At 41.8% G+C, this 25,692-nt stretch overlaps 1 protein-coding gene across 6 annotated transcripts in view; it reads right to left on the bottom strand.

The window, feature by feature from the left end:
* Window positions 1–25,692, bottom strand: part of LNX1 (ligand of numb-protein X 1) — a 147,096-nt gene that overhangs the window by 104,900 nt on the left and 16,504 nt on the right. For 3 of the 6 annotated variants that reach the window (XM_038179009.2, XM_072037618.1, XM_072037624.1), the window contains exons 1-2: window positions 14,162–14,317; window positions 3,552–3,690 (exon numbers count right to left, since the gene is read on the bottom strand). The exons of 1 other annotated variant lie outside the window; for it this stretch is intronic. The gene's annotated coding sequence lies outside the window, so the exon portion shown is untranslated. Of the gene's footprint in view, window positions 1–3,551; window positions 3,691–14,161; window positions 14,420–25,692 lie in introns of those variants that run through there. 2 more of the 6 variants (XM_072037619.1, XM_072037620.1) reach the window with 2 other exon arrangements.

Genomic DNA, 25,692 nt, shown 5'->3' with positions numbered 1-25,692 from the left:
TACAAGAGATACCAGGACAACACAGGAGATATAATGAAGGTTTATCAAAGCATGAAAGGCATAGGGAAAATGAACAGGGGATGATTATTCCCTTTTCTTTAACACAGAGGAAATAGGTATCAATCAATCATGTTACCAAGCAGCAAGGCTTAAATTCAACACAAGGAAATACATTTCTAACCACTCCAAAAGGTCCAAAACCCACCGTGAGCAATAAAATAACTAATCAGAACCATAGAGTTTTAGTCTTCTGTAGATCCTAAAGGTAACAGCTTATATGGAGCTTGTGGCTCAGAATTCCCAAACCTGAAGAGGTTCTTGAAGGTGCCTTGTGGTACTCTATGCACATAGTTTTACCTCCTCCGATGCCTTTTGTTACGACCCATTTCTGGACACGGGGTGCCAGGCTGTAGGGACCGTTAGGGAGAACTCTTGAAAGATTTTAGGCACAACAGTTATTAAAACTTTTAGCAGTAAAACTTACCCCTGTGTGGAGAAGGAAAAGAAGCCAAGCTAACATAAGGACCTCAGAGCTGCATCTTCAATAGAGTTCTTCTTCACGTTGGTAAAAGAAATGTGCAAACTAGACTTAGTCCATGTTTCCATGGTCATGGTGATGTGAGAAAACTACAAATTAATATATGCTGACAACCAGACATTCAGAGACCTACAAAACTGCCCTTGCCTTGTAGTAAGTTCATCCAAAATAAGAACAGAAAAAGTATTATGCACTTCTAATTGGTCACAACCAACATTTTGTATGTAGAAGTCGACATTCCCAAACTATTTGGTCAGACTTGAAAAAGAGTTTGAGCTAAAATAAAAATCCATTGAGTCCATTTGTTCTGCAGAACAAGGCAGTAAATTATCTGAATTAATTTTGTGAGCTCTTTACTGAAGTCCCTCATATAAATAAGCCATGAGGCTAGTTCCCCAAACTACAGAAGAATCAAAAATGGAAAGTCCTCTGACCAAAAACCTGTGCTCCTATACTGTCATAACAGCCTGATTTTGCCTGCAGACTCCCTGTGCAATTGTGGATTTGCACATACATACGTGAGAGAAGTGGCTGTGCTTGCACATCTGTGCCTTGTTCTCCAAGAGTTACATCAAACCAGGTTACTTTTGTGGTGAACACTACAGGGTTAATTGAAAGGAAAGAGAACAAGCCTCTCTCAAGATTTTCCATGAAGTCCTTGCTTTAAAATGTCTTATTTGGTTATTTACTTAAAGAGCTCTTAAGAAGATACTGCCTTATCTGAAAGAGCTTGGTAATGAAAGGAAGAAAATCCAGTCCTTTCAACTAGCTCCTTCCATCAACTGCAAACAGATTCTGGCTTATCTAGTCAATGGATTCCATATTTGGGTTGTGTTCTAAAAAAAAACTAACAGTGAAATGCAAAAAGAAAACCAATGCACCAATTTAAAAGTATCTCAGGAACAAAGTAAGCAGCTCTTGAGTTCTAAATCCTGTCACACACCATATGGTACGGTGCTTTAGACTTGCACAGAGCACTTACACAGTTTCTGTTAATCTCAAACGTGCAATTTGAAAGCAAAGCTGTCCAAGCGCTGCCAGGTACAGTTAGTAAGGGAGCAGCCATGAGGCTTGCTCACAGGAATACCCATCAGTGTCAGTGCTGCCCTAGTTTCCTTCTTTCAGCCGTTGTAATTCCACAAGTTTCTGCACTTTCCAGGTTGGAAGGAAGCAAATACCATCGCCAACCCTGTACACACACGTGCAGTGCTTTGAGGTGTAGGAGAACAGGACCTGGGATCTGAAGAAGGGAAGCTTGAGCTGCTCTCAGGTAGATTGGAGTCCAAGAAGTAAAAAGCCTGCAGTCTACACTCCTCAGAAAAGCACACCACTGCATGCACAAGAGAGCAGCAGCAAATCAGGTATGATGAGGTAGAATTAGATAGACTCCAGTGCCTCCTACAGATGTCACCTAATGATCCCCTTCCTGATGTCAGTCCCCAGCCTGGCCCAGCCCTTGCTCAGGGCTCTTACCCCAGGTCCAAGGGCTTCACCCACCCACTGCGCTGCCCTGAGCACGGGAGAAGCATGGCTGCTTCACGGTTCAGACCATGCCAGTATAGTTCATTTCCTGATATAGGAACATAACTATTTCCATGAACCTTTAAAAAATAAATAAATAAATAATGTATCCTCTATCTGCTTTTAGCATATAACTGTGAAAAAAAGAGTACTTCTGTATCTTGGAGAAAGACTGCATTTATAGAGAAGTAGAAGACCTTGGCTGATGGCTAGAACTACCAGCCTATGCAGTCACTTTTGAGCATGAATTATTTACAGCTCGTATCAGAAAATCCCCATACTAAGCGTCAGGATGACCATGCCATTGAGATTGATGGGTACATTCCTAAACTGCCTTCCTTTTTTTCTGACTCCAGGCTGGATTTTATCCTGAGCAGGGTGTGCTGCTCCTGCTGACAGCGCAGAAGCCCGTGCATAGAAAAACAGTCATCCCAAGCCAAAAAGAGGCAGCACTTCTGCAGCGCTTGCTTACACAGACTTTGCTTATATTTTTTCCAAATTACCACTTAAAAGGATGCACATTTTTCTTCTTTGCTAGGAAAGGACAGGATGAGGTGGAAACTCACTTTGAGGACTCTACCACAAACCAATTTGATGGGAGCTTCCTGCCTCCTTGGTTTAGCTCATGGAATAACAACCTCTGCAGCCACCACCTCATCCCTTCCAAAGAGCCTCACAGTAGGTTTGCCAGACATCACAAATAATGACTTTTCATGTCTTCTCCTTTTCTGTTATAAAGACTGAGCATCTGTCCACTCACTTCAGGATCTCCAGGCATTCAGCAGAGACCCCAGTTTCTCAGGACTACTCTACAGCTCTCTGCTGGGACTCTTGGTGCTACTGCAACCCAGCTGGGCTGGGTTTCAAAGAATGATAGAACAGGAAAAAAATGATAGAACAGGAAAAAAATATATCCTGCAGAAGCCAACAATAAATTAATAGGTCCCATAAGGGAAATGTACCGTATAGAGAAGAACCCCAGGTTTCTGTGTGGGTAACTACAGGAGAAAATTTAGGGGAAATATCTGAAGGGTCCTAATGGTATGAGTAAATGTCAAGCTGGGTATTCAGGGACTTATTGCTTCTTCTCTTGTCTTCTGCTATTTTCATGCCCCTAAAATTATGGCACTCCGTTAGCATACAGAGCTGCAGAGCAGGAATCAAAATTGAGCTCCAGCTCTGACAAGATGGCCAAGGTGACGGCCACCAGCATGCAAAGCTTGCCCCTAAATTATTTTTAGCCAACACCGCACTGCTGGTTGGTATAACCTCATAAATAAATCAGTAGATTTTCCTAGCAGAATGTTTCTAGGAGCAAGCTGCCTTGGTGTGGGGCCATGCAAGACGTGACCCTGCTGCTGCTGCACCAGCACGCTTTGGCTGCATCCAGGCACCACCACCACTGCAATCATCATGTGGGTCTCCACCATGCCCAGCCAGCAGACTACTGGGGTGTCCAGGAGCTGGGGACAGAGCCCTGGGCTTAAATTACCTGCACGTTCCTTCAGCAGATGTTGAACTTTGCTTACAGCCATCCCAGAGCCACGCGGTACAGTGCTGTCCTGCCCCTTGCAGACTGCTGCGGCTGGGGCGCTGATGGTTTTTGCATCTTGCCTCGCACTGGATTTCTCCTGTGAGTTAGCAGAGGCTGAATCAATACAATTATTTTTGTATTTCAGGGATTATTTACATAACCAAGCCAAATAAATCTTGTAAGGAGGAATCTTATTGCAAAGGGTGAAGTCTTTAACTTGTCCACAGCAGTGAAATTCATGGAGCTAAGCCAAGTTAGGCCAGCTGAATTTCTGTCCCTTCATGTTTAATGATGGAGGTAAAGACCTGGTTCAGAGCTTTATGATACAAAAACATTTTGTAATTCAAAACAGACCAACACCATACAACTGTTCCCAACATTGTTCTTATTTCCAAAGCAGACATTTAGAAGAGAGTGGCACAGCAGTGTGACTTGAGAAATCTTTATTAGAATTAGAACAAGAAAAAACAAACAGAAAAAAAAACATTAATGTCCAGGGTAATTTTCAAAATGTCTTTGGTAATTTCCTCTCCCCTCCATTTTTAACAAATATGGGAACAGTTAACCACTCAGGAAGAATGCTTTGTAAATTTGGAAATCCAAATAATTCCCCTGCTAGAATCAACCCACATTAAAACAAAGATTTTTTATTTTTTTTTATCTAGTGAAGGATAAACATAATATTTCATGTGGGGAAATATGAAACAGGCTTCCCCCCCTCCTTTTTTGTCAGCTGAGATTTTAAATAGCTCTTTAAAAGTGCCGTGTAACAACCAGGCTGGCAGTACTGCAATGAAAAACCAAGGGCAAACCTTTCTGACGTTCACACAGAGAACACCAAGAAGAGAAACCCAGCCCACCAGAGAGCAAATCTTACTGGGATGAAAGGACTTTGCTACAACTACAAGAAGTCAGTGCAGCAGTGATCCTGTCAGCCAGAGTAAGACTAACCAGCAATGCCTTCTGTCCAGCCAGCAAGACTCACTGCTCAGCCAAGACTTTTCACGACTCACAAGGTCAGCCCTGCTGCCCACTGCTGCTGAGAAACAAAGTCTGTGAAACTTGGAGGCGGCTCGGCCAGAAACTTCTGACTCAGCTTTGGTTTCTCAGCTCTTCTTGCAGCTCAGATAACCCCCCTTCTTCTCTCCCTTACTCCCTCCCTCTCCGGTACCCACCTCCAGACATATGACATTGGGCCAGTCTCATTAGACCTTTTATTTTTTTTCCCCAGCCTGTAGTGCGTCAAAACCCATCTGCATTTTGGTGGAGTGATCATCATCATAACATCTTCAGGGGATAAAACAAGCCCAGGTTCAAAGAGCCCAGCTGCGAGCATGCACCAGCTGGCCTTCCCTGCAGTAAGCGCAGCAAGGAAACAGGGATAGTGCATAGGCTCCAGGTATTGGTATGGGTGCCAAGAAAAGCAGGAGGGACCAGAAGCTCCTGACTAAAGGGAGAGATCTGGTGGCTCCTAGAATGGCATCCTAGCAGTTTTTTGTTCAAAAACATTTGTGGATAAAGATGCAAGATGTATTTGCCATGCTCACATGAACCCATCTGGTGTTGTCTGCACCTGAGAACCTCTTTTGACCCTTCTGAAATAAAAAATCTGCAAGGCCTGGGAAATACAGAGCCAACAGACAAAACCAACAGACATCTTGACAGCTATAGCATTAAGAAAGGTTTTTTTTTCTTTATAGTAAAGGTGATATTGAATGCAAAGTGTAATTTAAGTTGAAAATATTAAGATGTGTTGGGGTGATAAAGGCAAGAGAAGAGCACAGAAAAAAAAAAGGTATAAAAATGAGCAAAACCAACCAAAAATATGTAAAAAAAAAAAAAAATCAAAAACCTCTCTCTCTGAACAGCACAAATTATTACAGCCCAAACACATCAAGGAATGATTTCATGTTCAGATGTCCACATATCCTCTTAGCAACTGGAAAAATGTTCCATCTGGAGGAAACGATCTTTTTGACCACTGAAATCCATTGGCAACGTAATCAAAAAAGCTGGCATTTCCATTCTGCCCTGTATCCAGGCACACACTATTTTGCTCTTACCTGTACAGCTGTTGCATGTTGGGAAGCTAAAAAAACAGATCCATGTTCTGGATGTAGATCAAACATCTTTACTACATGCAAAACCAGGCACTCCATCCCTATTAAAATTCGGCAGAAGTGATATATCAATGCATACTGCTGGGAAAATTTACCTGCAGGGAAGCCGACCCCTTTTATAGCTAAGAGGAGGATTTTTCCCCAAAAGCTCTCTTTAATGTTATTGTTACAACTGAAAATCCTTCCATGTTCACACGAAATGGCTGCATTGTCTGCTATCCTGGAGATAAAGATTGCAGGACAGACTGACAGATCCAGGCAAGGTTAAAAGTAAGTGGATGATGATTTATCTGCTGGGAGAAATACAGCAAGTTCTAGACTTGTTTACTAGCCCCAGACTAGAACAGCTCATCAAACCAGAGTTGAAGCTCAAATATTTAAAAGTCTGTTATGGAAATACTTTGTGTACAATGAAAATCTTGGATTGGATTCAAAAGTTGTATTTGAAACTGCCATCTCCTAATTAAAACAATATACTCGTAAATGCTTGCTTCAAATGATACCTTGGGCAAATTTTGTGGGTAGAATTTGTTTGGTGAATGGGCATAGGAAAATTTCCTCACAATTAATTTTCACTGATTTGAACGTCTAAACAATTTTATAATCTCATGTTTCCTTCAACAGCCTGATCAAACAGACTTACAAATGCTAAAGATTGGGGCATGGTTTATTCAATCTCTTCCAGATTTTTGGATGCATGATTCTATAAATGCTGGGCTGATACTGAATGGAGTTTCATTGTCTGAATTATTTAAATTCAGTCAAGGATTTAATAAAAACTTCTGAAGATGAAATACTCATACCCTAAGAAGAGGTGTTGAAGATTTTTTATAATGAATTTCCTTTAAAAATGATTGCCTGAGTTCCCCATAAGAACTGCAGAGCTTGAGGGATTTTAAAGGAAAAAAATAATATAAGTTTGTTCTGTGAGGATTTCTTATCTACACAGTTTTTAAAGAATATTCTCATGACAAAGGAAATGTAATTCAAAATGAAATTAAATGTAAAGCTATATGATTGTAAAGTCTGCCTTTCTGAGGACAGCTATGACTATATTTTCTATGCAGGACCTCAGGCAAGTCACCACCTTCTTTCCCACTCCAGAATTACTGAAGATCGCTAGATTGAGGAAACTGAAGAGATTTCTTCCAAAAGGTTATTATTCTGTCTGCAGTGCTATCATATAAACAGTTCATCAGTGATGTAACTGACATCTCTTGTATATGATCCAGCCTATTTATTTTTATTTTTTACTTCCCAAAGGGAGAAAGCTCTCTCTGTATCAGGGTGTTTTGTTGAAAAGATATACCATGGTATTTTACATCAGTAGAAGTAAATACAAAATAATTATCAGTTGAGACTAAATGACTAAAAGCTTGTTTCAGTGCTAACTAAGAAGGTCTTGGTGGTCATACAAAATGATCTTTACAACCCCATATGAGATACAAGTGTGCCAAGTATGCCTATGTTTTCATGAATAGGAAACCCAGCCTCAGTCTGCAGAACAAGGTAGGCATTAGATTAACAATTATCAGCTGCAGAGATGAGCTGGGATTCATGACAAGAAACATTCACATTTCAAAGCTGAAGCAAGATAAGCCAGATGATTTTGAAGAGAAGAGAAAGTAAGGATGTGAGTATGGCACTGTTAAGATCAGAAATAGATTTCTACCCACAACCTGATACTTATACTTTAGGTGCTAAAAAAATCTGGAGAAGATAACAAAGACAAGAAAGACACAGAGGACTTGAGGGCAGAAGAAAATGCCATTGATGAAAAAGCTTAAAGAGTTAAAACCAATTTAATTTATAAAAATAATAAAATGTTCCATGAACAACAGACTTTCCCCCCCCCCCCCCCCCTCTGGAGAGGACCTTGAGGGAAACAAAACCACAAGAAATCTCCCCCTGGTCTCAATGTCTCTTATGACCCTTATGACCCCTGTGTCAGACATGAAATGGCAGTTGCTGCAAATAGTCTGTGCTGCTGAAAAGAGAGTACAATGTCTGAGCTCTCCCTACTCTGAGTCTCTCTCCTCTACTCAGGTCAAGTTTTTCATCATCCTGTAGGAACTTTCTTCCTTGAGACTTTCAACTGCTTCCAAATTTGCTCGAGATCGGTGAAATATTTCAAATTTGTTACGTATGGGAAGCTAACAGCAAAAAGGACAAAATCACAAATCTTGTCACTGCAGTGAGGTCCTGGCAGATTTTTAGTCTGAAAATCCTTGCCAAATTCAAAGTAGAAAGCTTAATTTTTATTTATTTTATTTTTGCTGAGTAAAGGTAATTAGCCACATGAATAAGGCACTGAAGAGTTGACACCAAATCTCCTGTGTATTCAACACTATATGCTGATCTGAAAGAACATATTATAGCCAAAGAGGATGAAGCATCATGTCCTAATATAAAAAGGACAGACAGATGGTTCTGTGGTCCCTGTGAATCAACCACCCTGTGTCCTCAAACAGGGTGCTGCAATAGGAAGGACACAGGGAGACCAAGAGTATGTATTCCAGCTGAAATGACCAGGTTATTTTAGTCAACACTTGGCTACTTTTAAAAGGCAACTGTGAGACTGCAAAGTGGTCAAGACCTCATCTTATGTTTCTGTCAGACAGGATACCTGGTACCCATGACTACCATGGCTTGGGAGCACTTCTGCAATTCAAGCTCATAAGGACGAGCACAGGCTTCCAGGTCTCTGCCTTCTCTGCCACACGGTTCCTCAAGGATCCAACAGACGCCTGCCTTTGCTGGCCTGGGAGCCCTTGCTGCAGCACAAAGGGAGCTGTAAGTGGAACACCTCCTCTGGGACTTCGTTCCTCCTCCCTGCTGAGTCTTATGGGCCAGGCTGAGTCCCTGGTTGCATCCTGCCACTTGTAGAGCAAAGCTGGAGGAACCTCAATAGTCCACGAGGAGGTTATTGCAGCAAGATGCATCTGGGAGGAAGAGGGAACTCGCAGCAAACGAGGGTGAGAAGAGTTGAGTATTGGCAGCCCTAAAGAGCTGGATTCCCCGAACGAACATGAAGGATTTGGCAGAATTCAATTACATTTTTAAACAGTTACTGTAAGTGTAAATGTTATTTTATCCACCCCCTTGAACTGTATCATCCTGGCCAGCTACCAGCAACCACACCCACGCTCTTACTTTTACAGCTGCAGAAATGGGGTCAAGATAGTCTATGTTCTGTGCAACTCAAAACCTATTATTAAAGTAATTCATTTGCAACTAAATCACCCTTCTTATGCAGCTCCAAATAAAGAAGGAGTAAAATGAGAGCTTGTGAGCTTGAGCCCATTTGCCAAATGCAAATCCTGCTCCCTTCCCTCCTCTGGCCACGTTTAAATAGGTAATAAGAAAGCTGCATGAGATTTGGTCACCAAGACATCTCTCCTTGTTTCATTCAAGTTTGGGGAAGTTGATACAGTAATCACAAAAGAAAGAAGGAGAGAAAGAAAGAAAAACTGGCAGGGTTTCAGCCAGTGTGGAAGGTGCCAAGTGGTTTCTGAGGGGAAACAAATAACCTTATTTTCAGAAGCACCTTGCACAATCTGGCTTTATATTCCTTGGGTACCAGGTCTGAATTCATTCAGGACCTCATGTCTATGTCAACTGCTCAAGAGATCTCTGTTCACTCATGTGTTTTTTCTTACTCTCCCCTTTTCTCTTCTTATGTTTCCCCATTAGGGAGGCTTTTCTTATGGGTTTCCAGGAAATTTCACTCAATCTTTTGAATGATAAGCCAGAAGCACGACAGTTTTCCTTTTAGTTCTCAGGTAAAAATTCTAAGCTTTGTTTACTTCTGGAAGTCTGCACGTGGTTGTCTCTCTCTCCTGTACCTTTTCTGTGTTTCTGTAAGATACTGGATATGCATGAGAACTGCAAGAGCTTTTATTGTTACTCAAACCTGGCCTGCAAGATTCAGCCTATCTTTAAATAAAATAAATAAAGGAATAGATTGTTATTAAATACAAAGTTATTGTATGCCTGCTACAATAATCAGAAATATACAAAAAGATTAGTCAGCTTTCATGTGATGAATTAAAGCCACTGGCTGAGTTTTAAATTGATACCACAACCAGTAAAATATTATGCTGAAATTGAAACAACCAGAACTAAATTTTGTCTTTCGTTATGGTATAAAGAATTCTGAAATAAGTTTCCACACTGCCAGTGCAATGATTTAAAATAACTCTTCTTAATGTAGATCACCTTTGCTGACCCTACATTTTAGGCCTCTGACAGTCAGGCCACCCACCTGCTTCCATGGCTATAGACCAGATCTTGACCAATATCCAATTTATATATTTATATATATATATATATTTTTTTTTTTTTTTCATAAATGTGATGTGTTTATATTCACGTGCAGTTTTGTAACAACTGCTTGAATAAATCCTACCTGATCAAATTCATTTCAGTTAACTTCGTTACTGCATACAAAAGGATACCTTTCAGTATGGGTCTTTGTAAAGATGCCATGCTTCTTCTCACTATGTGCCCATACAAACTTGAGCTGGATTTTTTCTAAAGGAAATTTCCAATCATATTTTTATTTCTTTAAAATAATACTTGAACACACACAAAAAAGTTTTCCTTAATGTATTAATATTGGTAATATGTGGAAGTCATACTTTCCAAATCCCAGGCAAAAATCAAAGAACACCTTATATCACAATCTATTCTCCTGGACATGCAGACCACAGCAACACACCACCATTGGCTCACATGTAACTCATGATGGACAACAATTTCCAAAGCTTTTTCTTCAAAATCATACCTGCAGTCCCCTGCTACCATTGCCACATCCATTCAGTTGCATGCTCAACCTTTGCATGCTCCTTCATGGTCAACTATATCATTCACAATTTTATCAAGGCTACGTAACAATCTCTGGCTGCCCTTAAACAAAACTTATTAAGCTACATGTCAAGTCCCACTGCTTTCCCTCCCTCCCCATAGCCTATGTGACTAAGAACTCGAGTCTGTCACAGCCAAAGCCTGGATGCACAATGCACATTTCTGAAAGCCAGGCTGTGTATTCCCAATCAGAAATCTCATAGTGGATTACAGCAGAGGAACAATAAGCCATTTGTCTTGCAAAGTCTGGGATGTTACTACTGAAAGTTGAACTGAACAACAACAACAAAAAGCAATGATCAAGCAGAGCAGAGTGGCAGTCATTCACTGCTTTCTTCCACCTCTGCTTCTCTTTCTTCCTATGGAACCTACTGCAGGTGTCTACCAACCATAACGGTGGTAACAACCTGTGCAGAGACTGTTTCCACCACCAGCACTCCTGTCACTATTGCTCTGACAGCAGTTGCTACCTTTTATCTGGAAATTACCTCATCCTTCATCAACATGTGTCTCATAGGCTTGGGAACTGAGCCCTGAGCCTCCCTGGCATCACCTAGGAATAGCCTCACTTGCTGGGTCTCAGGATAAATCTTGCTATATACGAGTATTTTTTCTTCCGTAGCTCCCTTTTTGCTCTTCTAATACGCAAAAAGCAAAGTAGTGCACTATTTTTACACTTCAGAGACAGACGTGCCAGGCAAAGGACACACATGAGATTTGGGGGAAAAGAACAGGAAAAAAATATATATAAAAAAATCAATGGTCTCTTAGTCACTTGTCTTTCAAAAAACAGCACTACCAGAACAAAGGCACAACTGTTCCAACACCATAAAGAATGCATTGATTAAAAAATAAATAAATAAATAAAGCTTGCATATTCTCGGCATTCCTGTCTTGTTTAATCTTCATGAAACTGCTAAAACTGCTCAGTTTCTATTTGTCTGTTCCTGTCATGATCAGTGACAACAAAAATTGCCATAAGAGCGAAGAAAATGCCATGCCAGCTTGGGCAATCCCTATACACCACCAAGTAGAGGGCACCTAAGGATGGAGTAATAGGATCAGGACAGAATAATATAAAGTGGAAATTCCCCATAAGCAAGCTGTGGCTTACAGATTTTCTGAGCTGGCAGCTGCACACACACTGTTGTCTGATGGGCACCAGTGCACCTTTGCTCTGTTGAATCTGACTAATACTTTTCGATTGACATCTCCTTTTTGGTCTTTACAAAAGCCTGTAGCACTGTGTCCTACACTTTAGTTACAGGAGCATACAGAAGGGCAATAATGTCATGAAAAATCACATGGAAACAAGTCAGAGAGGACAAGCCCAACTTGAGCAAAACTGGTAACAGGACAAAAAATACATTTCAGCATCATTACAATTATATACTTTCTTATAATTTTGACAAAGATATAAATATTAGGCCAAAGATTGACGCAAATGGCTGACTATCTGGTGTGTTGGCAGTTCTGGTTAAAAAATTAATAGTTATTTTCTCAAAATTTTAGCAAACGAAAAATGTTTCAGTCACAAAGGTGAAATATTCATGTTCAAACATGAAACAAAGTCATTCTTAGTTATAAAATATTTTGTTGATTTTTTAAAGGCAATTCGAAAGCTTTTAAAACTATGTCTTATCTTTCCCCAGTACAAGTAATTTGCTGCGATGCTTTCTGAAGTATATTCAGCTGCTGCCTAAGTTCATTGAAGAAGTTTGAACTAAAATATTTCACTCAGCCCTAACTCGTTCAGTCCTGAGGTTGATTAATCTAAAGAAATAGTGCTGGTATATTCTTGTTATATTATCAGCCAACAGATTCTGAAAAAATGCATGATGTTTACCAAAAATAAAGAACTGCAACAAACACTCAGGGCAAGTGATCTCTGTATGAATTATGAAGGATGAGAGAGAGGGAGAGATTATTCCTAATCTATGGGAATACAGAAAATTGAGACATAAAGGGATATTTTCCAAGCACCCATGGTAAGAACACTGCTAAAATTTCCTCTCAGAGCTGATATACTCTGGCATGATAAAAGTGACAGCAACTTCATTTAGAGGAGGTCTTACAGGCTCATTGAAAATTTGTGTCAAACAAGGTTTAAAAAGCAGTTTGTTCTGTCTGCTGTTCCTCAAGCAAAATGCACTAGATTTTCCCTAGTTAATCAAATGTTAATATCTTTCCAATTTTATCTTTTAGGTCCTGAAACAGTTTTCTCTACAATAATGCTGAAGCTGCTCTCACTGGCTGCAGCTGTCTATGGTATGACAGATATGGACAGGAGGGAAGTATGTGTCCTGGCAAACAGATACCTGGCCCAAGCTGATTCCAAAGAATGACACACAGTAAGTATAAACACAAAGAAAAAGAACTTCTAAAATATGCAATTGGAGTGAATAATTACAAACACATTGGAGTGAATACTTAAAAAACATAGCTACAAGCTTCTGGAAAGGTAAAAGTGTTCTACCTTCAGTTCAATTTTTGCAACTGATTTCAGAAATTGGAAACTGATTATAACATTCCACATAGACACATGGTCACAAGATGAGCCGTGATGACTCCTAAAAATTTGCAAATTATTAAATACCAATGTTTATTACTAGTAAATAATGGTTAATGATTTGTCTTTTTGATTAATAAACCCTTGAATACATTTCCACATGACTATCTTTATTCTACTGTTGTGCACCAACTTCTACTACCTATTCTAGTTTGTGCTTGTAGCATTTATTTTCAATGAATAAAAAAAAAAAAAAAAAAAAAAAAAAAAAAAGAGAAAAGAAAAGGACAGATGTTTCTGATTTTCCTTTATATGGATGACAACGTAGAAATGTATTGTGGAATCTGGCACTGACTAGTTCTTGAAGTAGAGTTACCACATGTCCCAGTCACAAAACAGCAACACATAGTATAACATTTCTGGAAGGAATCTTGCTGCAATAAAATGGATCACAAGAAGTTTGCAATCTATGAATTTTACCCAAAATATAATCCACCAAAGATTCCTTCTATTAAGTATCTGAAATTGAAAACCAATTCACAAACTGGGGAGGGTACTAGTTGTATTTTACAAAAAATGCATTCCCCATTCAAAAATCTGTGTAAGCTGCTTTCCTATATGATCACAGAAACAAATCTTTAATATTGTGTGGAACATCTTTTTTGATCTGTAAAAAGTGTCCAGCAAGCATGCTGTTTGGAAAAATATTAATATATCAAAAGAAGGACTAACACAACTACGTAGCATGATATCTTTCATCACTCGGGCCAGATAACTTCGCTGAATTAATGCCTATTTGAACTACACACATCTCTTTTAGTGAAAAATCAGCTCATGATTTCAAAAGCTCCTGGTGATGGAGAACATTCCACAGAGCTTGGTGAGCCACTTGGTTAGCAGCCCATTATATGTCACAGAGCACGTGTCAGAGCTGCAGGGCATTGTTTCCCATGGAAGTACTTATAATCCTCAGCTTTCCTTCGTTTTTCAGAAGCTGAGGTCTTCCTCAGAGTTTTTCAGCACACACCTTTGCCCACAGGCTGACCCTTCTATTGCTCTGAAACCATTCTCACCTTGGACTGAAACTCCCTGAGCTCCCCTTGAATCATGTCCAAACTTCCCCATCAGCACTTCTGGCCACCTTGGGAGCTCCTGAGTACATAAACAAAGCAGAAATACCTTTGCTTGCTGTGTTTTAAGGTTGCTTTTCAGTGTGTTTCCTGCAGGTTGGCAGAGCAGTGGTTGAGGAGGAGTACACCAGCCCACCTGGGACAGCAGATGCCCTGATGAAAGAAGACATCTGCTCCCACCTGCAACCCATCAAGGTTTTCTCAGCAGTTTACCCCAGGCCTAGGCAACCTATTTTCTCCCAGCTTTAAGATAAGATTTAGGGAACTCCCATCCTACAGTAGGGATAAGGACAACATAGTGACCTGTTCAGAATCATTACAAATATGACAACTCGCTCAAATCCATGCAGACTCACTGCTACTGAAGAGGGATTTCTTAGGTGTTTGTCCCCTACCCCCTGCTTCCTCTGTTCCAGGACTAATTTCAACATCCACATCTCAGAGCTCCCCAAGGTATCTTTATTTCAAAAATCACAGGCAGGCTCAGGAATGTCAGGGTTAACTTTAACCCACACCTCTCCCCAATTAAGTGACCAAGTTAAAGCCCTGTGAAGTGTTCAGGATGCGGCTGCCTAGTGGGGTGACTGGACAGCGGCTGGCACTGACGAGCAGGATGCCTGCACTACCTGTCAGTCTGAAGGAAGATGTGTCTGGTTTGGCCTTCAGGGGAAAATCCTGAAATTCAGGAACTTGGCAACACCTCCTGCGGCTGCTCAAAGCACTGCTCTCCCCTGGGATGGAAACTTCATCAGCTGCCACAGGGACAGGGCTAGTGGGAAGTTTCACACGCTGTGTCACTAAGTCTAAACTTTCTTCTGAATCTGGTTTTACTCTCAAGCCAACAGGCAGACTTTCAGGCAACTCATCACTGGAATGGGAAAGAAATTACCAAATGGTTAAAAAAAAATTAAATGTAGAGAAACAGAATGGTGACAGGTTCTGGCAAGGTTTCTGGGTTCCAGGCCTACCAAATGAAGATGCCAGGCATGTTTAATTTTTCCACTCTTTTGCACATCTTTCCATTTAGTCTTTCCTATTTGGAATGACAGCTTTTTGGGGAAAGAGTCATCTTCCTGTAATTTGTTTTACATAAAGCTATTTTGCTTAGTAAACCCAAAGTCCACTACGAGGTGAATGATAAGATATATTGCAACCCCCAGGCTTCCTATTGCAGAAATACAGGACACCAGCAGCAGCAACAGCCACAACGAAGCTACAGTTCAGGGCCAACGTTTCCTAAAATTCACCCTCAGGATCAATGGGAGACTTTGTCCATTCCCCGTCTGTACTGTGACATGCTCCAGAGGAGGTGGTGGGAGTGAGCATGTCCCTGTGGAGCTGTTCATTATCAAATGCCTGGAATGCTAATGTAAACACCTTGCATTTATTGCATGCTTCACCTTTGAAGACTTTTGCCAACATTAATAATAATGCTACTACTCATAGAGCTTTTGTAAGGATGAATTTGTTATAGTCATTAGAGTCCACTGCTCTTTACCACAGTCATGTAATAACATACTTGGTGCGCACTCCAGAATGAAAAAAAAAGAAGTCAGCTGCATTACATTAACATCTACTTACAGCAATCCAGTGATTTCTCCTCTACATAGCCAGATGATGACATGAAGCTACATACGACAGTCCCTGAAATCCCATAGCTGCTCTAACCCTCACATGAACCTGTGAAAAGCACTTGTCACGATATCTGCCAATTTACCATTTATTCTCTTTCATGAGGGTACTTGCAAGTGTATGTTAATGTGCAGTGCTGTTGCTGGCATCTTTTCCCTCTTTGTGGCTCACCCTGTCCTCCCAATCTCTTCCAGAGGTTGACAGATAGTGGCTGGCCTGTCACCTTGCTTTTAAATGGTTAGGGAGACCAGGCTTTGGACTGACAAGCCCATAAGGAAAGTCTATCACTGTTCAAAGCCTGCAGAGTCACTTGATACACAGCACTGACACATGAAGAAAGAGACTGGAGTTTGTCTCTGATAGAAGTTCCCTGCCCTGTTCCTTGTTCTTGTGGCATCACCATGCCTGGCAACCCTTAACACTTTCCTTCCGACACAAGGTCCACTTCTACTTTGGAGATGAAAACTGATGGCTTTTACCTGATGAGTAGTCCTCCACTTCAGTGCCAGGGAATGGTGCCTCTTCTTCTCCAGTCTTTTTATATGTTCCCAGTCCTTCCCCAAGCTCCTCAGCCCTGTCCCCAGAGGCACAGAGGGACCACAGCCCAGCATCATCCCTGCCTCCTCCGGAAAGAAAGAAAATCTGCTACATCAGGCAGAGCTGCTAAGTGCCTAAATTTAGCTGGGATGAATCTGGGATTAGACCATCAGAGCAGGGAATAAAACCAAGGCATCTCAAGTATTAGGCGAGAGTCTTAACACCATCCCCTACATTGCTCTGGGGATCTTTGCCATGCAGCAGTCCAAGCGTGCAGCATTAAAAATGATGCTGATAAAGACCAGCACTGAATGCAGAGAAAGCAGAGATCAGACATTTAAAGAGGACAGTATATAGCATACATCAACACTTCCACTCTCTCCCTTTCTCTCTCTCTTTTTTATTTATTTTTTTTTAACATGGAAAACAATATTTTTGTCCTAAGCTTGATTTTGCCACTGAAGTGCTGGAGCAACACCTAGCGCTAGCTCTTGATGTGCAGGCACAGGAAGATGCCACCACACACCCCATGGTTCTGGCCAGGCACCTTTCCCAGCTTATTCACAGCGATTTCATGCACCAGGCTGCCATGGCACGCTGCAGTGCCAATCGGCCCCGTGTTTTGCTCCGTGACAGTGTTTAATTGAGCCTGTGAGTGGCCGGACAGGTAGACAACCCCTGATGAGTCAGTGATGCTCGTGCTCACAGCGCTGTGCCTAATGGAGGCAATTGCATCACGCTGCTGAGAGCAGAGCAGCCAAGGCACGCCCTGGGGTAAGTGGTGCCTGCTGGTATGTTTAATTATACTCAACGTGCCTGGCTGTTTGATGTCAGGAATCAGAGATGGAAAAGACCTGCTGCATAACCTAACCACTACCTCGGTGAAGTATGTTTTCCTTCCTATTGAAGGCAGCGAGCCTTTCACTGCTTTTCTTCAGAGGAAGCACCCACATTTTTTACTGCGCTCCTATTTCCTGGGAGTTTGGGCTGTCTCTCATTATGGCATTTCATTATTTTCTGACTCAACCCGTTTCCAGCAGTTAATGGCTCCTTACAGCCTCCTACTCCCACCCACCTGCTGCCTTATGGGCTGCTCTGGTTGCACCCAGCCTTCAAAGCTGGGAGCAGAGGCTGCTGAGCAGAGCCCTCACCTCCCCATAGCCTCTGGAGGACCCATTGCACTGCAAATTTGGGGAGCTCATCTGCAGGGCTACTGCATCGTGGCCACTCTCAAAGCCATAGCAGAGCCATGGGAATAAATTTGGCTTCCTCTCCTCTTGCTTATATCACCTGCCTCTTCCTATCTTTGCACTTGTTTGCTATTTTCTTTCCTTTTTTTTTTTCTTTTTTTTTTTTTTTCTTTCTGCTCTGCTTGCTGTGTGGCAACTATCCACACAGAGAAATAAATATCCAATGTAAAAAGATTGTTTTCCTCATTTTTTATTTTATTTTTTAACTTTTTCTTCTCACTGACACTTGAGTATTGTTCTGTTTCTTGCTCTGGGCTGCTGGAGTTTTTTTGCTGCATCACTGGTGCAACAAGTCCCACTGAGGCAGGACCCTACATGTATGGCACTAATCCCAAGTCACAGCCTCCTTCCCTGTTATTATCTGCTAAGCTCTGATGGGAGATGCGTCACCACAGGAAGTTCGTCCAAAATTTTCCTTCTGGTAAGCTAAGAAACACCTCCTGCACACATCAGGGAGTTCAGATGTGCATTTCTCCACACCAGAGTCAACAGAATCGCCTATTTATTTATTTTTAAAGCCCTGGGATGGCTGCTGTGCACTTTTGACCTGCTGTCAGTTTGAGCAGCGATTAGCTATTTGCAAGATGTAAGTACGTCGTGCAGCAAGGATGCCCTGATATAATTACAAAATACCAGCGATTTCAGTGATTTATCGCCACTGCCCTGCATCCAGCACTGAAGATAAACAACGGTGTAAAGAAAGAGATGGGTCTGAAGTTCAGAAAAAGTCCTCCTGTGTGGGGGTGGCAGGATCCTGCAGTGAGCTGAGGCTGTGAGCCAGCCCAGGAGCCTGTCCCAGACTTGTAGCCTGTCTGTGCAAATGAGCCCCACGTTTCTCTGGTGTTAATATTTTAGAAGAGCTCTTCATGGATATTTCAGGAATGTCATTTTCTGAAGAGACAAAAAAAAAAAAAAAAAAAAAAAAAGCAATGTTTGTTGTCAAAAGTGGACAAAAAATACTTTTTTTTCTGGATGAAAAAAGTATTTGAGTGAAGGCTAAAGTTTTGCCTGAGGTGCTGAGATGTCCTGGTGCCATGACCAGGGATCAACAGGTCACCAACAGCTCTCCAGCACAGTCTCCTGGCAGTGATGCTTCATGGCACTGGGGGGTCAGCGACGTTAGTGTACTAAACCAGGTCTTGTCTTTCCTGGAAGTCCCTATTTCTGGCCTTCCTATTTGAAATTTGGAATATTTTCAGAAACTTTTCTAACTTATAGAGAGCAGAAGCTGAGAAGCCACCTGCAGAGCTGTAATTTGCTCTCCCACAATCCCAGTTCAGCTCAGAGGTTTAATCCAGGTCACCCACATGTATGCAGAGGGACGGCCTTCATAGTGTTCGCACCCTGGATGGCCTTGACTGGGACGGAACACTTCCCTGAACTACATTTCAGCTTCCTTGAATATAAAATGAAAGCTTTTAGGTCTTTGTTTCTTTGTTTGTTTTGTTTGTTTTCAAATCCGTACAAAGTTTTTGTGCTGACCCATGTTTGTGAGCGCTCCTCAAAACACAATAACACTGGGTGGATCAGAAGGGTAATGCAACATCTCATTGATCTGACCCATTGATTTTATTTACCATGCCATCCTTAGGATGTCTGACTGCAGAATAGCTTTTCAAAGTCATGAACCAAAGGGAAACAACTTTTTCTCACAACGAATAGCCCAGATGAGAAGGAAAAAAAAAGAAAAAAAAGAAATTATTATTATTAATAATAATAATAAGCAGCTGTAGAAAGGTCACATGATCCAGACAAATCAAAACCACACGAAATAATTCATTATTATTATTGTGCTGCCCAAAACAAGCTCTTAGCTGCCTGCTGAGAAATAGTTATTTTGCTTTTAAAATTGTCATTCATCGTTCTTCCTGTATTTAAAAGAAACATAAATTTTACAAATTAAACAAAGTTATAGTTCGGTAAAATTAGTTTAGAATTATATATGTTGCTGTTATAGGGCAGTTCCTTCGAAGGGGAAAAAAAGAGACAAGTGATATGAAAAAAATGGATGATGCTTAAGAAATCAGTAAAAGAGAAACTTGTGAGCACCTGCTCTGGGCTGGCAGAAAAGCAGCAGCAGCAAAATAAAATATTAATTAAATATAGTTCAATAATTTATATCAGAACTCATCAGAAGAGTTATTTGTTCCTTCTTCTTCCCTTTAAACTTTGCAACCAAAATAGCTATTTTACTTTTAGCAATGGAAGACATTAAAAATATTTTGAATGTGATTTGCACAAGGATAGTGGTGCTGTCATCCTTGCACATGGGTTAGGATTTGGAGAAAAGACAGAATCCTCATGCTACAGAACATTTTCTTCTCTTTTTGAAGGAAGACAGCTCCTCATGGTAGTCCCATGAGGCACCACACAAAGCAAAGATCTGCTAAAGACCATCTTTTCCAGGGAAATACAAGTGTCAGGTACCCAAACAAAAATTCTCGTGAGCATTTGTGGCATCTTTGCAGCCAAAATGTTTATGCCTGAGTCCAATGTTTTAACCTTTTGGCAAACAAATAAATAAATAGGGATTCTGGATATAAGATTAGTATTTTTTTCCTTTTTCTTTCTTCTTTTTTTCTTTTTTTTTTTTTCCTAGAAGAGAAAAGCTTCCACACAAATTACATACTTTCTAAAATAAAGAAACACTTAAACCAACAGCCTTGACAGTATATTTATCAAGAATTGTTTGCATGAAAATAGTTTTTATAGGAAAACACACATCTGAGCAGCAGATCTGTTTCTTTCAAAGTACATGAACTTATGCTCAGAAGTGCTGCTCTGATTCTGAACATTATTTCTGGACATCATAAAATAAATTCATTTCTATTCTTGCTAAGGGAAACTTCCTCAAAGAGGGCCTCAGCAAACTGATGCAAGATTTCTGCAAATTCCCAGTTTGCTGGGAGGTGCTGTTAGCAGCACGTGCTTCTTTTCTGAAAAACATATTAGGGCTTTATTTTCCAATATTTAACTCTTATGGATTGTGTTTGCATTTAGTACAAATCCATTAATTTAGATACCAAGAACTATTGCAGCTGCCCTTCAACTATCCATTTTAGAGGGGCATTTAAAACTTCCATGTAAAACCTTTTTTTTTTTTTTTCCCAAACCCTATGGAATTACCACCACAGGTTATTCAGTGTCATAGACAGCCTAAATGGAAACTAACTATGAAATGCAATTGAAAATAAAAACAAAACCCCAAAGGATAAAGTTTTGAGCCAATGCTCCTTCTGGGACCTTCAAGACAAATGAATGAAATTTGTAGTCTTCTGACACTTGCAGTGGCTCTAACCTGAAATCTTCGTGCTTATTAGAGCCTTGCCAAGAATACTTTTAGGTTTTGACTGAGCAGTCCACCTGAATCACATGCTGTATTCTCACAGACATTAACTCTAATGCCTTACTGTTTCTCCATGCTGAGAACATAGATATTGTACTCTAACTCAGGATCACAGGCATGACATATGGAAGTTCTTAACTTCCCAAGCCCTAAAGTAGATGGACATGGTTTATACTTCTACAAAACTCTTTTAAATGACACATTTTAACATTTTTGTGTTTCTGAATGAAAGCAAAACACAGACCAAAAATGGGATTATTAGCTGGAGTCATTAAAATGCCATGCATAGTACGTCTCAACGGGGGAAAAGAAACAAATTGGAATCTCAACACTGACCTCACCTCATTTGTTTTGAACCTTTTGTAATGTCTAGCGTTGCCCAAGAATAAATCTGTAACAAAACTATAAGCAGCACAGTTTCACTTTTAGATCTAATGTAATACATCAGCTCCCTTAAAAAGAGCAAAATCTGTGTTGAAAAGTTGAACTCAGTACAGCTAGAAGCTGAACGGACATGAAGAAATCTCCGAGTGTCAGGCTGCTGCTTTCCTGCCAGGTGGTCAGCGCAGATGATGAGGGTGTCTTAGGTGAGCAGGGTGTGCAATGGGTGCTGTAGCAGCATCCCATTCCCTGGGGAAGGGCAGGAGAAGCAGGAGTGGGAGCAGAGGAGAAGAGCAGAGACCATGTATTGGTTCAAATCCCCAACAGCACTCTTCAGGCATGGGGAGCAGTTGTATATCGTTGGCCCAGCTCCTGCCAGATATGGAAACCAAACCCTGCGTGGAGATGTGGCTTACACAGCTGGAAGCATCCCAAGAGGTCTCCAGTTCCTCCCTTGCCGAAAGCCAGGAGCAGACATCTCCATGCTGCTCCTGGCCAACGTTAGCACTCAACTGGTGACTTCTCAGCCTTGTCAGAGAGTTCATCCTGGACAGCCATTTCCCCCTCTCCCAAGAGGAAGCTCTTTCCAATGTCTAACCTGCATTTTCTTGGCTGAAATTAAAGTCCATTAGCCCGTATCCTCTCTACTGATGCCACAGAGGACAGCCTGGCCCCAGCAGCATTTATGCATGCTTTAAAGCTGCAGCCTGGTCCCATACCATTGCCCTTCTCAGACAACATTAAGCTCAATTCATCCAGCCTCCCTTCATGGACCACAGGCTGTGGGGAACACAACCTGTCCTGCTGCTGCCCCCTGGGCTCACTCCAGTCCCTCCAGACCCTCTCAAAGTGTGTCATCTGCCGTCCTCCAGCCCAGGCATTATCGCAAGGACGGAAGGATTACTTCACATCTCTCGCAGGCTCTGTGCCTGTTTACACAAGCCAGTGGGATGTTTGCTTTTTTTGCAGCAACGCGACTCCGCTGACTCACTGAGTTGTGACACCCCACAACCCCCGGAGCCCGCTTCGTGGACACGCCACCTACACGGCTGCCCCTTGCCCCACGTCTTGGTCAAGGAGCCCTGCCTCCACCCGCTGCTGCGACAGGCAGCTTTTCCTCTTGGGGTACCCCTGCAAGGCTGTTGAAATGCACTTCAGTAAATAAATCTAAAAAAAACAGGCCTAATTGCCAGCAGATGGCAGCCCCCTGGTGGTAATAAAAACACAGGCCCACCCAGAAAACCATCTCTGGATCCATTCTCCTCCATCCCTACGAAGCAGGCAAGGAAGGTGGACGCCTCTTTGGCCACCTTTGCATCGTGCAGGTTGTGGGCTACTGCAAAGGGACAACCCAGGAGAGGGAAGCTCTCTGTCTTTCGCCTCCCCTTTTGTTTCTGCACCCCGATTGGGCTCAGCAGGCCCACAGCAAGGCTGCACAAGCAGCGAGCCCTTTCCTAACAGCGGCACCTCTGCGAGCAGGCACTCCTCCCTAATGGCCTCCGCTCATCTGGAAGCAATCTGCGCCCGTGATGAAATGCATGCCCTGTGTGCGGGGAGGTGGGAATTTGGCCGGGGGGGTTGTTGCACACACACACACACGCACACGCATGCACACGCACGCACACCATCCATGGGAGTTGGCACCCGGGGTCACGCTCCCCGCCAGCCCAGGGTGCAGGGATCAGCCCTGGGAAGGAATAAGCATCCTTTCTGTGAGCAGGGCTGCTCAAACAAGCACTGCACAGGACTTGCTGCTCTTCCTCACCACGTCCTTTATCGGTTCATGGGAGAAGCAGTAAATCTGATTCGATCGCATATTTATTTATCATACACTCCAGAAGCAGACGAAGCTATTGAGTAAACATGTGGTGGCCTAAATGAGGCTGCTTTGTCAAAATGCCCTTACAGTTCTTTTTTTTTCCTTTTGTGTGTGTGTGTGTGTGTCAGTTTTTGTGTTTTTGCTTTTGTGTTGTTTTTTTGTTTTTTGTTTTTTTTTTTTCTTCTTCTATGATCTATGCAAAAATGAGCGCTTATAAACAAATGGCAACATCTATTTATACTATAGCTCGAGACACTTAGACAGTAGCGTCTTGGAGACTTTTGATGGAGGCAGCAAATTGAGCTGGAAGTCGATCTGACAGGAAATAAAAGCTAAAACTGTTTTTCTAAAGAGCAGAAGATAACACTAACAGGCTGGGATGAGTAAGAGCACAGAATCCAGATCAAGACAGTGAATATAGGAATCTGTGTACTACAAAAATCTCTGTCAACAAAAGGGGATTCACATTTGTGGAACAAAACAAACAGCGTATCTGAGTCAGTCGGGAACAGAAGGGGAGCAGAGCTACCAAAATCCCCAGCAGGATCTCATGTGTAGCAAGAGAAAATTTCATGGTGAGCAACATAAAAAACAATAAAATAAAAGCCAAGACTAATAAATGACTTGAATTCATGGACATGCTTTTTGGATGACTGGTTGGAGAGGTCAGCATGATCTCCATCCACAGTTTGTTCTAGAAGAAATCTTGATTAGGTCTGCGCATACAGATCCTTATCACACACGTGAACTTCCAGCTTTGCCATCGCTCTAAAAGCAGAGAGCAGATGCAGCATGGAAACCAGCCAAATTAAAGATGGAAACAAATAGTTTTGTGGCAGTACGCTCGCTAATGCCTCTGGAGGGGTGCAACCACGTTGAAATATAAAAAATACCGATGTAGCAACTTTTTATCCTTGTGATATAGTTGTCAGATGGATGGTTCCTAGCAAGTTCATGCCACCAATATGACCGGGGGAGGGAAAGCCCACAGCACCTGGATGACTACTATTAGATGTAATGAGAAGGAAAAAAAAGAGCCATAAAATGTTAGCATGCTGCAGCTCCTGGGCTGCCTGCGTATGCAATCCATTTGCAGCCCCAAACGGCTTTGGCTGAGCCCCTGGAGGAAGCAGCGTTCAGCAGCCTGCCTTGCAACACCAGCCTCAGGAAGTCATCAATCAGCCTGGGGAGAGTCACGCCGAGATTTCTGCCCAGATGAGAGGTTATCAGCAAAAATAATGTTCCCACTGAAAAAAAAAGTGAAACCAAAAATGGAGGCTCGAATGCCTAACCAAACTGTATCCTCGCTGTGCTTGGCAGGGAAACTCGACGCCCTTCGCAAGCTGGATGTCCCTCACCTTTTTCTGGAGGTCCTGTGGAGACACAGCAGTGCTGGTGGTTGTGTTTCAGCACGGCAAAATGACACATCAGCAAGGAGCAAGCTGGCTCTTACAGGAGCTCTGACTGGAAACAAAATGACTAACCCCCAAGTCATGTACAAAGGCAGCCAAATGGGGTCAGACTGAGCATCCTGCTCAGCACCCCGCTTCTGCCCCTTAGGAGGTGATCAGGCAGAAGCACAAGAACAGAACACCTGCAGGGAGATGCTTTCCTGATGTCTTCTCCTCATCACCTCTGGTTCAGGAACCTCCACCAGAGCTGGCCTCTTGCTTGATAAAGAAAAGCTTGAACCACAAATTCAAAGAAACGAGAGCAGTGAAAGCAGTATTACTCTGAAGGAGGGAATATACCTCTGCACACAGGGAAGCAAACACAGTGATAGAAAGCTGAGGTGTGAAGTAAAAAGAACTTGAGAACTCCTCAGATCCTGGAGAAGCTCTAAAGCACACACGAAATGGGACTCCAGGCTCCTGCCATCTGAAGTATCTGACAGCCAGGAATGCTGGCAGGAAAATGGAAGTGTTTTTTATTTTCTGGCACAAGCACAGCATCTGGATCAGGGTGTCAAAGCTGAAAACTATACATGGCACCCTGTACTTCGTCACATCCAACAAGAAAGAAAGTGCTGATTTAAAACCACAAAATTTCTACATCAAATTCCTACAAATTTAGAACACTTTAAATTATTTTATTATTATTATTATTATTATTTTTTAAATCAACATTTACTCTGGTCCACATCCTTATACAAATGGTATCTCTCATATACTCATATCCTATGCGAATTTTGCCATAAAACAAAATGGTATGTTTCATTTACCCTTACTGCAGTTTTAGTTACTAAACAAAGGGGCATCTGTTAAGTTTTCACATGTAAAAATATGTAGGTCCTCTAAAGATAAAGGTTGCCTTCCAATTCCATATCTGAAAGATGAGTGATCAGTAATTTATTTTTCAGAACAGTAATAGCTTAATCAAGCCATTTTGCAGGCCCCAGCAAATGGTAAAGACATCCTAAGTCAGTTTTTATATCAATACAATTACCTAAAAAAGCTAAGCATACTCTGGCCCTGATGGATCAGGGCACCAAAAGAGCAAATTTCTTGGA

Source organism: Anas platyrhynchos, chromosome 4 (genome assembly GCF_047663525.1).
Source record: "Anas platyrhynchos isolate ZD024472 breed Pekin duck chromosome 4, IASCAAS_PekinDuck_T2T, whole genome shotgun sequence".
In the NCBI taxonomy this organism is placed as follows: Eukaryota; Metazoa; Chordata; class Aves; order Anseriformes; family Anatidae; genus Anas; species Anas platyrhynchos.
This window is presented reverse-complemented; position numbering and strand designations above follow the sequence as displayed.